Raw genomic sequence first — 13,754 nt, forward strand, 5'->3', positions numbered from 1 at the left:
TGGCAGTTCAAACTCACCAATTGCTCCTTAGAAACCCAGTATAGGGTCACTATGAGTCAGAACCAACTTGATGGCACTTAACAGCACCACAGATACTCTCTGGTACTATTGCTGTTGTTGTTGTTGTTGTTAGGAGCTGTTGCGTCAGTTTCAATGAATAAGAACCCTGTATATGGTTTCCCAGGAGCAGCTGGTAAGCTTGAACCATTGACCTTGAGGTTCTAACTGACCGTGCAGTCCAGCTCATTAACCTGAACTATTATCTAACACACATAAGGTCATGCAAAAACTTGCTCACAAATGTTCCAAAAAAGGTGGAGAGAATTCAGATGTCCATCAACTAATGAGAGGATAAGCAGAAAGTGTTATTTCCATGTAGTAGAATATTATTCAGCCTTGTCAAGGAATGAAATGCTGAAAGATACTACAACACAGCTGAACTTTGAAAGCATTGTTCTGAGAAGCCAGACACAGCTTCACATCTTGTATGATTCTATTTGTTTGGTCTATCCAGAATAGGAAAAGTCATTGAGATACATTCATATTACTGGAACCAGAAGATAGAGGAAGAGGGGACTACAAAGTACAAGGGACCTTTTTAGGATGATGGAAATGTTCTGAAACCTGCTATTGGTTCTGAGTAAACTAAAGAGCCCTTAAATAAACCCAGGGCCATGAGTTCATTCTGACTCAGAGTGCCTTTCTATAGGTTTTCTGAAACTGTAAACCTTTATGGGAGCACACAGCCTCATCTTTCCTCAGTGTAGCAGCTTGTGGGCTTGAACTGTCAGCCTTGCATATAGAAGCCCAATGTCTCACTGACAGCACTGCCATGACTCATTCAATGCATCTCTTCACATATTCAAAATAGTGAATTTAATCCATGCAAGTTTTCTCTCAATTAAAAAGAAGTTTTGCGTGCCATCACGTTGATTATCATTGATATTAAGCTTATAGGACACAGTAGACCTGCTCTGTACGGTTTTCTAGGCTGACATATTTATGTGAGCAGATTACCAGGCCTTTTCTTCCATGGAACATCTGGTGGATTTCAATTTCTGATGTTTCAGTTAGCCAACAAGTGGTAACCATTCTAAAATCCAGTTTCCATCAATAAAAGTACTCTCAAAACCAGACTCACTGCCGTCAAGCCCATTCCATCTCATACTAGCCCTGTCAATTGTTGTCAAACCTGTAAATGTTTATGGGATCAGAAACCTCATCTCTTCTGATACTGTGGCTGGTAGGTTTTTACTGATGCTTTTGTGGTTAATAGTCTAGTGTTTATCCTACAGCAGTATACTAGGTTCCGTCAATAAAAATGTTGTTGTTGTTAAGTGCCATTGAGTTGGTACCGACTCCCAGCAACCTTGTATAAAGTTTCTGAGGAATGGCTGGTGAGCTTGAACTGCCGACATGTGATTCCAAGTGACGTTGGAGTCCAGAGCATTTACCCTAATATGATTGAATCCAATATCTGTTGTGGTGGTGATGGTGGTTGTATGTCACCGAGTCAGCTCTGACTCATAGTGACCCTGCATAGTGTTTCTGAGGTTAAGAATGTTTATCGGACAGGAAATCTTTCTCCCTTGGAGCAGCAGGTAGATTCAGACTACTGACCTTGTAGTTAGCAACCCAGCTCTTAATCCATTAGGCTACCAGAGCGCCAACAGTCATCATCATCTGACATAAATAAATGTTGCCAATATTGTTTTAAAATGAAAAAATTCTAGCATCAGATGAATGAAGTAAGGTAGGTTGGAGCCATCTCTCAGGAAACTGAAAAACTGATCCCAAATTATTTTTTTATCTTTGAACCAAAATGCTTCATGAGATGAAATTTAAACAATTCCCAATGGATTGGGTTAGAGATACGCAACAATGCTATCTTGAAAATTTTTTCTTCCTCTGTGTCTCATCAGGATTTTCATAATGCAAATTTATTTGGCATTGCTAAAGAGTTTCTCCACATTAGTTTCCATCATATTTGTATTATCATATTGTAACTACTTATGAACAAGCATGGTGTGTATTCCACTTTCTACTTCCAAAACTGAGTGTTCTCAAAAACATCCTACATGTTTCTTTTTCTTTTATTTTTGAATTAAAAAAACAAACAAACATACATTTATTATTTTGCATTACCTTTAACAAAGCACAAGCTGAGAAATTTAAATATTACCATCTCACAGATGTACCCAAAATATACCCAGGCTTATAGACATAGACGTGACTTTCTTGTACAATTGCAGGTCATTTGCATTATCAACCTAGTCCTTGTCTTGAGGCTGAAAATGGCAGGTGTGTGAAGGGACATAAGAGCACAGTCCTACTCAGGTCCCGAGCAAGGAGCCAAGGATGAAAAACAGTAATAGTATGGGCGTCAGCCACTGTATCTTTCTGCATTAATGATACTCCAAAATATAGGAAAAGGAATGAATACTGAATTAGCTGAGCAGCTTCTATTCTCATAGAATTTTGTGTGACACTGTTGGAGGAGGTGTCATTCTTTTCTTCCATCCCCTTTTACAGATCAGAAAGTCTTCATAAAAGTGACTAGCAGCCTTTTTGCTTTTTCATTTTTCCTCCAGCCACCTTGTTCCTCACACCAACAGCACCGTCCGTATCATCATTGTCTCCAGCATCCTCTCGTGAGCGTTTCTTCTTTTCTCCATGCTCCCGCAACTCCATTTGGGCAAATCTTTGAGCTTCAGTCATACATTCTGTCAACATCAAAACCTCTTCATCCTGCATTGGAAAGACTGGAAGTTTCTTCCCAATTAAGTGCTCTATGCGCTGGAAGAGTTCTGCATCATACTGTGTGACAAAGGTAAGAATTGACTTTCCAGAGCGGCCTGCTTGAGCTGCTCTACTTAATCCATGGATGTAATCCTTGGAATGAGTAGGAATGTCAAAGTTGACTACTACATCTACATGAGGAATATCTAGACCTTGGCTCACAACATCAGTGGCTAGAAGAATGGAACGAGCTTTAGCCTTGAATTTGTTAAGTGATCCGAAGCGCTTGGTCTGGCTCATTTGCCCATGGAGGGGAATGGCAGTGAATCCAAGATTTCGGAGTAGCAAAGCTGTCCTCTCTATTGTTACAGGTGCTGCAGAATATCATAAAGGAGTTTCCAGCCAATTCATTTAGAATGTAAACCAGGTATGTATCCTTGAATTTAGAGGACATAAAAAGATAGTATTGCTGTAATTTCTCAACTGTCTGGTATTTTGAGGAAACCGCACATTTTACAGGATTCTTCAGAGCTGCACTCAAGTTTTTGTACCTTCTTAGTCATGTTGCAGAGAAGAGAAATGTTTTCTGGTCTCGTGGCATCACTTTGAGGATCTTATCGACCTCTGTCTCAAAATCCATATTCAATATTCGGTCTGCTTCATCCATAACCAAGTATTTGAGAGCTTGTAAGTTAAAACCTTTTGTATTTTCCAAATGGTCAATCAGTCGGCAAGGAGTTGCTATCACTATATGTGGTTTTTTCTCCAGGGCCAAAGATTGGGACATTGAATTAATTCCACCTACAATCATAGCGCTTTGTACTCCAATAGAAGACCCCAGAGCTTCAAACTGCTCTAAGATCTGAAAAGCCAACTCCTGAGTTGGGGTGAGAACTAGGACAAACACGCTTTGAGGTGTCTCAAGCAGGGCATTCAGAATGGGTGAAGCAAAGGCCCCATTTTTCTAGAACCTGTTTCTGCCAGCCCAATGATATCACGACCTTGTATGGCCAAAGGAATAGCCTCAATCTAGATCTCCATAGGCTTTGTCCATCCCAACTGGTCATAGGCTTCACACAGCACATCTATCACACCCAAGAGCAATGCCAAGAGTTTTAGCTGCCTTATCTCACTTTATCCTCGCAACAATTCTGTGAGATAAGTACTTATTATTATCCCCAATTTTAAAAAGTGGACATTGAGGCACATCTAGGGACCATAACTTCCCTGTGGTACGTGATTATCAGAATTCAAACATAGTTAACCTGATTCCGAAGCCCAAGTTCTCAAAATAATAGTAAGATATCTTTAGAGAAATGCAAACGTCACCACCCACACTTAAGTGACAAATGGGGACTCCCTGGATCTCAGGACTGAGGCAGAGGGTGCCCCGTCCGAAACCGAGTTTCTGAAATTCTAGCCTACATGTTTCTTGAATGAAGAGATTCTATACTTTTTGGTTTTAAAGTTCCCCTTAAATCACTGCTTTCATGCATTTTCAATAAAAGATTTGTTTTTGAAAGATTTTTCTTTTATTTACAGTAATCAAACATGTCATGAAATTTTAACAAATTAGTGTTTTAATTTCCAAAGCCATTTTGTAAATAAAAGTAACTTGCATTACCAAAAACTAAGGTCTTTTTGTGTTGTTGTTGTTGTTAGGAGCCATCAAGTCAGTACCGACTCATAGAGACCCTATTCACAACAGAACAAAACACTGCTCGGTCCTGGGCCAACCTCACAATTGTCGCCATGCTTGAGCACATTGATGCTGTCATATTGCCAATCCATATTGCTGGGGGTCTTCCTCTTTTTCTCTGACCCTCCACTTTACCAAACTTGATATCTTTCTCCAGCAACTGGTCCCTCCTGACAATATGTTAATAGAGGAAAAAATTTTTTAAATTATTGTCTGCAATGTTTGTTTATTGTATTTTATTGCTTAGATCCTCTGACTTTCAGATTTGGAATATTCACTTGACCTTGGAAATTTGTTCTTTCTCTTGTTTAGCTTTTTATAGAATAAGGTACAACTGAGTTCCCAGGAAGCAATAGTAATGTCAAAAATTACAGCCTCATAAAAACTTTAATTCTCACCATAAAAAGGATATATAAAGTAGAGCACTATGAAGGTGCCTCGCATATTGCCACGTCAGGTTTAGGAGCACCGGTACAAAATTTATAACTCCTAGCTATTTGAAAGTGGGTAACAATGTAAGGAAGTGTTGCTTAAATAAAGCTAGCTGATAAGTCAATGGCTGTGGGAGAAGAATGTTTGGAGCATGTCGTATGTTTTAAGTGAATGTTAAAGACCTGCTGTATAAAAGCCTACTTCCTAAAGACGCAACTCTAAAAATTAGGTTTTATAATTAAGACAAGATGAGATGAAATTACAAAATATGGCATGCTGTATGGATAGGGGAGGTAGTGGAGAGCTGTAATTAAATGAAAACACTCAAACAAAGGACAGATAAATGAATCCACCAAAGATTTGTCTCGAATGGCATAAACAGAAATTGACAGAGGAAAAACAACATCTGCAGACGAATGTGCCAGATGCCAGGTCAACCTGCTTGGCCAGTGGAATATCTCAAGAGTCCAATTTTTCAGTTGCATTCTGATCCATAGGATTTCCCCCGCCCCCAAGAGTTTGTCATTACCTGAAAATAACAGGTAGGGTTCTTCCTGGTGAATCAACATAGACTTCCTTACTTCTGAAAAATCAGCCATTGGAAACCCTGTGGATCACAATTGCATTCTAACACACATAGGGGTTGGGGTAGAATATAAAACAAATGGTTGGGCTCTTCCACATTCATAGAATAATGGCTGGTCCATATTTGATTCAGGCCACAGCTTGTTTTTTGCAATGGCTAAGTCCCTGGGTAGTGCAGGGTAAAAGGTTGAAGGCTCAAATCCATTTTGGAAGAAACACCTATTCTAATTCTGAAAAAAATCAGTCGAGGATTTTCTTTCTTTTTTACTGTGCTATACAAGGCCCTCATGAATGGGGTCTACTCTGGTTGTATTTAGGAAAATGTCTTCTGTGGATATTACTGTTTATTAAATTCAACACCTTTGTTATTTTTTGGAATCCATTTTTGTCAGGGAAACAAATGACAATTCCTACACCTTTGCTTTATAACATCATCACTACTTGTGAAAATTGTGCCTTTCACATCACCTCAATTTGCTTTCTTGAATTAAATTCCTGATTGGGAGCCATCTGCTTTCATCCCACACCTCCTCTATTTTATCTAGTATTGTGAATATGCTTTGTCCTTTAATCTTGCTTTTATTCATACATCCACAGCCCTTACACTATCTCCAACCGAAGACTATCACTTCTGTCTTCTGTCCCCGAGGTGAATGTTTTTTTTTTAACAAAACAAAGAAAAGAAACACCCACTTCCCTTATTTAACCTTTGTTAGCAAAAGATCTCTGACCTAGTAGTTCTGATCAAAGAAACATCTGGAAGTTTCCTGAATACCTCTGGAAAAGTCCTTCCTCATTCTAATGTTGTTGTTGTTAAGTACCATGGAGTTGGTTCTGACTCATAGTGACCCTGTACAGGGTTTCCAAGGCTGTAAATCTTTACAGGAGCAGAAAGCCTCATCTTTCTCCTGTGGAACAGCTGGTAGTTTCAAACTGACGACCTTGAGGTTAGCAGCCCGATTCGTAACCACTATGCTACCAGAGCTCCTCCTCCTCATTCTAATAACTTTCTATTTATCTTTCCATGCAAGACTTGTTATGTCACTGTGCCATGTAGTATCTTTACAAGGTTCACATGCAACAGCAAGTTTGAGAATCTAATAAAGATGTTACATAGCAAAGTGACTTAAAGAATCTAGCCACTTAGTGAATGAAACCTGAAGTCTCTAACCCACTCCACTATGATTCTGACTCACAGTGACACAGTAGGGTCAAATTACTCCTTAGGGTCTCCAAGACTATAGACCTTTACAGAAGCAGTCATCGTTCTCCAGTGAGGTGTGTGGTGGGTTTGAACCACCAATCTTGAGGTTAGAAGTCCAACACACAACCCATTGCACCGTTAGAGTTCCTGGAAATCCCTCTTGAACTGTTTAGTATGAGTGAATAAGTTTTCTTATTTATAATGTCAGTTTCAATTGGACTTTCTGTTACTTGCTCTGTGATAAACATATGCTCTGATAAACATATGTTTAATTTATCATCACATTTAGTAATTGCTATGTCTTTTACTGGAAAATGGTTATAATATTATACTTAATCAGAATTTCTCTTTTGGAGAATTCACTTGATTCTGGTCTTTATGACCATTCTTTCTGAGTTCTCTCAGTATATGCTGTCTTGTCAGGAACACACATGAGAAACCAGCTGCTTATTTGCTGTTTTGCTCTGGTGGGTTGTGTCATAGTCTTCAATACCCAGTCTTATCATATTCTCACTGACTGAATATTTAACATCACAGACCTTGTTCAGTATATTGTATTGTGGGTCTTAGTTTACAGAAGGTCTTACACTTGGCTTCTTCTTTATTATCCATGAGTTTACAGTCTAATGAAAGATGCTGTACCTTTTCCTAGACTTTATGGCAATGTTAGGTGACTTTTGAATCCCAGGACAACCCAGAAACAGAAATTTATTTGAAAGTTAAATGCCAAGAATCCTATATTAAAATAAGCAAAAGGCATTTATTATAACATTTTTACTCTTCAAGCGTGCAAAGAAAATGATGGCCTTCTTGTTGACCTCAAGCACAAAGAGTGAGAACCTCTTCTGGGATGCTGAGAATTCCTGTAAGTGCCATTTGCTTCACATAGTTGACCATTTGAAGATGCCCTGATGACTCAATGGTTAAGCACTAGCCTGCTAATGAAAAGATCAGTGGTATGAACTAACTAGCTGCTCTTTAGGATAAAGAAGTGGTAGTCCTCCTCCATTACAATGTAGAGTCTTGAGAACCCAATGGGGTAGTTCTACTCTGTTCCATAGGGTCGCTATGAGGGAAAATCGACTTAACACAGTGTTTTGGGTTTTTTCCCCTGTGCACCTGGGTGTGGGTTTAATATGCTACTGCGTTCTTATTTTGCACAGGAAAGCAGTGATGGAACACATGCCATAATGAACACCTGCTCTCCAGCCATATGAATATTTTTGAACATTGCAAAAATAGGCAGAGAGTAGGTGCAGATACAATTATTGCTGCAGATTTGTAATTTTCAAAAGAAAATTGCAGCTTTCATTACTGCTGTCTAAATTTAGATGAAGGAGAGCAGAATCAGCAAAGTGTGTTTTTGATGTTATATGTGTCTAAATTAAGAGTTTGCAGCAGAATCTATGTTTGTTGGTTTTCCACCTTTTTCTTTGTGTGGCATGAATATTCTAGAAGATAGTGATTAGAAAGCAAGCTCTAAAACTACCTAATTATGTTTGTTTGTTTTTCTGAGTGCAGTAGTTGTCTGAGTTGTTTTGTGTACAAGAAGTGAAGGTAATATGGAGGCGTGGAAGTAATACTTAAATGATAACCTCTCTCATTGTATGATGTCATTATCACACGAAGCTGAGAAAGCCATTGAAAACTGTGGAAACCATCTCTAGAAAGACTTGCATGTACACAAAATATGACATATATATTATGACATTATGAACTCCTTTGATTTATTTGATATCATGATATAACTTAAATAGTAAACCTTCTATTCCTAAAAACTACATGGGAGATTTAAATCCATAAAAGGCTTTAAAAGGAATCAAGAGTAAATTGTATTGAAGAAATATCATGCTAATTTAATCAAGCCAAGAAAACATTCCTGTTGATAGTTGCAGTTTTAGACACAATCAAGTTAACTCTAACTCATGACTCGTTTGTGTTTGATAGAAGAAAATATTGCCTTGTCCTCTGCCATCTGCATGATTGTTGGGCTATTTGAGTCCACTGAAATGACTATTATGGTCATCCATCTTGTCGAGGGTTTTCAATGCTTTCCCTGGATGTTCTTAACTCATGAGAGAGCAGTTGTTCCTGGTGATGTGTCCACAGTTTAGACAAACAGGAGTCTCACCAATCTTGTTTCTTAGGTACATTCTGGTTATATTTCTTTTACAGTTAATTTGTTCATCCTTCCAGCAGTATATTCAGTGTACTTTGCTAATGCCAAAATTCAAATGCATTAATTTGTCTGACTTAGTTTTTCATTGACCAATGTATGCCATTCATTTGAAAATACCATGATTGATTCAGATGTTCATTAGTCTTCAAGGCTATAATTTTGCTTTTTAAAACTTTAAAGAGACCTTTTACAGGTAATTTCCAGTTCAGCACGCTGTTTGAATATCACGGCTGCTGTTTCTATGAGCAGAAGATTCTTTTTGAACAAGATTTTTCCTTGTGCTTAATTAAGCATTTTAATTCTATTATGTTGAGGATTTTTATTTCATTATGTGTAGAGAGTTGGGGGTAAAATCAGCAAGTCATTTCTACTATATAAACTTTAACATATTAAATATCTAAGATATCAGATTTGGGTATATTTATTATTAATAGACTGATAGTACAGCTATTTATGTGTGTATAGTAAATACATAGTATTTAATGTAGCAATGATATTTTCTGCATAGCAACTTAAGTACTAGAAACATACTTTAGACATCATTCATTAATCCTACTTTGTTGGCCTTTCTTTGGTTTTATGTAACAGGTTCCCAAATAGAATTTAATGAAGACCATTATTTTCCCTCATCGTCGATGAAATTCATTATGAAAACCCAATGACTGTACAATATTTTCAATGAAAATTTCAGCATGGTTCTTTCTGTTCAACTATTTTTGGTCCCTGATTTTCCTCTTCACAGCTTTCTTATAGTTGTGATAGAGATGTAGTCTTTGGAGTACACGGAACACAGGAAGGAGGGCATGATGCTAACAAGAGTCTTCCTCTGAGACAAGTAAAAGTCCATTTGTGTCTTATTGACTAGTGTCTATTCCTATGATAGATTCAAGGTGGGTATATATTTCTTTGCAAGTTAGCACACTTCTGCCCCAAACAAGATCATGATTCTGCTAGTGAAGTTGAGAATAAGAATGGAAATTCAAGGCAACTAGCAATTTTCATAAAACTAACATTTTCATTCTGTTATCTTCATTTAAAAAACAACAACTTAAAGTCCTCTTTGATAGACAATTTATGCCACATAGGTGAATTCTTGTCCTTACACGACTTTAAGTGAATTTGTTTCCTAATTTATTAATTCAGGCATGAAAGTTACAAACACATGAGAAAGAAATAGCTAATTCAGGTGGAAGTGGGAGAGAGTTAATCAGAGGCCATCTCACTCAAATGGTTTTGTTCATAAAGGTAAGAAGCTGAACTTGACTGGAGGTTATAATGTTGTTAATATTTACTGTATGCTTATTATTTGTCAGAACTGTGTTGAAATATTTTACATATACTTCTTGAGTTAGCTCTCAGAGCTACTTTACAGGATATGATCTAAATTATTCTTATTTTATGATGAAATAACTGCTCTTCAGAAAAGTCAAGTAATCTTGAGGACCCCAGCTGTTTATCAATGTTTTCCTGGGATTTTAACACAGTTTTCTCTAATCCCTTTGCATAGCACCTGACTCAAGCCATGGTAATTTCAGTTGCTTCATAAGCATGTGAAACTTGGATAATAACTTAGATGAACATAAAAGAATCAATGATTTTTGATTATGGTGTTTAGGATGAATATTAAAAGTATTATGGGCTGCCAAAAGAACCAACATCTGTCTTGGAAGAAGAACAACCATAATGCTTCTTAGAACGCTGAATGGTGAGACGTCATCTCTTTTTTTTTGTTTCTGAAAACAAGTTTTATTTAAATAATAGTTTAAATACATTACATAACATTTAGAACTGAAAGGTGGGGTAGGGGGTGGGGAGAACTAGTTGTTACTTCCCATGGCATTGGGCAGCTGTTGGTAAAAGTTGCAAGCTCTCCAGCCAGCTACAGGACTGATAACATTATTTTGAATACGTTCCCTTGTCAAAACTTAACTCTGAAAGGTGGGCCTCACATCCTGGTTCTTTGGACATCCCTTAGCTAGGATATGTCTAGTCAGTAAGAACAATGACCTTGGTGGCAAGCTGGATGTCCTGTCACCTCACTAGAGGGAAGATGGCCTCTCCTAAACTCTGCCCCCTTCAGGTTCGATGCCAGGGGGTTTTCTTTTGCTACCAAAGGCTCCCTCTAGTGTCACAACTGCCGTATCCCATCCTCTCGGCTCCACCCAGGGTTGTTCAGGTGGTAGGTGACATTTTCTTAGGACAGGGGAGCTTCTGACCACACACAGTCATCTGTGAGCTTGGCTGAAACATCACATTATTGCTTTGTTTCAGGCTGGGCACTGCCAGGCACCTACTGCTTCACGTCTGTTTAAATGAGGGACTTCAAGACTAGACAGCATGGCTCTTTTCAGTTTACTGCATGAAGGAGTTGCACTAGTCCAAGTTAAAAGTGGACCCCAAATGGTTACATTGTACAAGCTGTGAGGTTTTAACTTGTGACAAGGGACAGAGGGAAATTTTCTGCTCATTGCAAGGAAATTCTCACTTAAGTTTCAGTGAGCCACAAGCGCTTAAAACCCATGAACCTTCAGCTGGTCATCCTTAGCCAGTCCAATCTCTACAAGGAACTGGCTATGTTCTTGTGCTGGTCATCCTGTAGCTGAATTGCTTCTCCATATTCTGGATGCTGAATTACAGTACCATTGCAGGCACACTTCTTAAATGCCTTCACAGGTTTCTTTTTATCGTAATCATCAGCGATCCCTTGGATCACTTCTTTCTGAATAGCATAAGGATTGTTCATGTCCATTTAAAATAAAACCCATGTAGTATCACTGGACTACTAAAGACAAGGTTGTCAGTTCAAACCCACCAGCCTTGGAAACCATGTACAGGGTCACTATGAGTAGGAACTGACTCGGCGGCACTTAAAAACAGCCACAATTCCCTACATGTCAACCATCTCATTATTTGACATTTTACACTTACAACAATAGTAAAAGTCCAACTATTTCTTTCCCATTAATAACGTCAACCCGTCAGTAATAAGTCCTGACGTGCAAGGCAAGAGTAATGCTGACCATGATGGTTAAATTTATGCATCAACTTGACTGCGCCATGGCTCGCAGTGATTTGGCCGTTACATAGTGATGTGACTCGGCAATTATGAAGTGATATAATTCGGCAGTTGTATATAGATGTGACTATCCTCCATTTTATGATGTGAGGTGATTAGCCACTATTTTCACAGAACACTGATTTTCACATAATGATTTAGTCTTCGAAATTTAACTATGTTGGTAAATGGGGAGTGGGTGTAGTACTTTTCCCATATTCACTTAAGTGTCTTGTTTTACCATGGCTGTAGCAGTTTTGGAGTCCTGGTGTGACCCTGTGGGTTAATGCACGGGGCTGCAAGTTCAGTCTGAACCACAAGGTTGGTGTTTCAAACTCACCAGCTGCTCCTCAGAAATCCTACACAGGATTGCTAACTGTCAGAACCAACTGAATGGTACTTAACAACAACACAACAGTTCTAAGGAGAACATACAAATAAAAGTTTTAGCCAGGAGATGATGAATAGTATAGTTAATGTGCACAGACTGCGAACATTTCTGGCAGGACAAATATAAAAACATTAATTGTGAGCTAGCTTATTGAAGTGCATAATTGGATAATGGCGGTATAAATGGGAATATCTGAAACAAATCCAGGACCATCTTTTTTTTTTTTTTTTAATTTTGTGCACTGTGATGCAGGTGAAATAAAAAATGAAAAACAAGAACAAAAGTATCTCTGGGCCAGTATGTGTGATGTAGTTCTTTTTTGCATATGCCAAATTTTAGAGTCTAATGAAGATGAAAAGAATATAAATACCTCAAGTAATACAGTTTGGCTTCAGCATTGCTCATAATTAAAATACAAACAGGCCAAAGGCAGAATTTGCTTTTTTCAGCAGTATTTATTCATTCATTCATTCATTCATTCATTCATTCAGGAAATATTCATTGAATGCCTACTAGTATAGGGACCCATGCTGACAGCAATGGAGAAGACTCAACAGGATATCTGCTCTCATGATACTTAGAGTGTTGTAGTGTTGTAGATAGGACATTTTTTAACAGTTTAAATACATGGAAGGATGGTTTCAGGTAACAGTAAAGAAGCAAAATGGGTAAATGTGACATAAAATAATTGGGGCAAGGGTCTAATTTATATTGGCGATTGAGACAAGTCTTCCTTTTTCATTGTTCAGCTTTGACATTCATATGAGACAATTTAAAAGATCTTGGTTTAGGTCCAGCTCATCTTACACATTAAAAAGCCATCTTTGCTTTTAAACACTCTTGTGACTTTGAAAAGGTCTTTTGTACCAGATATGTCCAATGTACCACACATCCTTCAATTCTTTGACAGCTGCGCCCATAGGTGTTGATTGTTGATCCAGGTAGAAGGAAATCATTGCCAACCCTACTTTATTTTTCATTTATCATGATGCTGTTGATTGATCCAGTAGTCAAATTGCATATTCGAACAGATAGATGGAATGTTGCTCTGCATCAATGGTACATATCTAGAAGTATCACTTGTTCCAAGTAGGTCACATTGCATGCAAACAGTGAACATACAATTCCAGTGTAATTCGTAGGAAGTGTGAATAGTGACTGTTATGTATTTTAAGCTGAAAAATTTACAGCTACAAAAAGAAACCCTATGGGGTGGTTATGAGTCACAATCAACTAGCTGGAAGTGGGTAATTTCAAAAACACACCAATTATTCTAAAGAACATATACAACTATTGTTCTTCAAAACATTTAAAGTTTTACTTCATTTGATTTTTCAGGGAATGTTGGCAGACCAGATTGTTTTGAGTCACCGTAGTAACACACAACTGTCAGAACAGTGCACTTGCTTCTTGAATATTGCATTTCATGGTTCCGTTTGCCAAAGGGTCAGTTAAAAATTTAAATACTGC

General features: G+C 37.9%; 1 pseudogene; it reads right to left on the reverse strand.

Annotated features, from left to right (window-relative positions):
- Positions 1-2,556: 2,556 nt before the first annotated feature.
- Positions 2,557-11,581, reverse strand: LOC102837533 (annotated as a pseudogene).
- Between the last annotated feature and the right edge of the window lie 2,173 nt (positions 11,582-13,754).

Source organism: Chrysochloris asiatica, unplaced genomic scaffold, assembly GCF_000296735.1.
Source record: "Chrysochloris asiatica unplaced genomic scaffold, ChrAsi1.0 scaffold00021, whole genome shotgun sequence".
NCBI lineage: Eukaryota > Metazoa > Chordata > Mammalia > Afrosoricida > Chrysochloridae > Chrysochloris > Chrysochloris asiatica.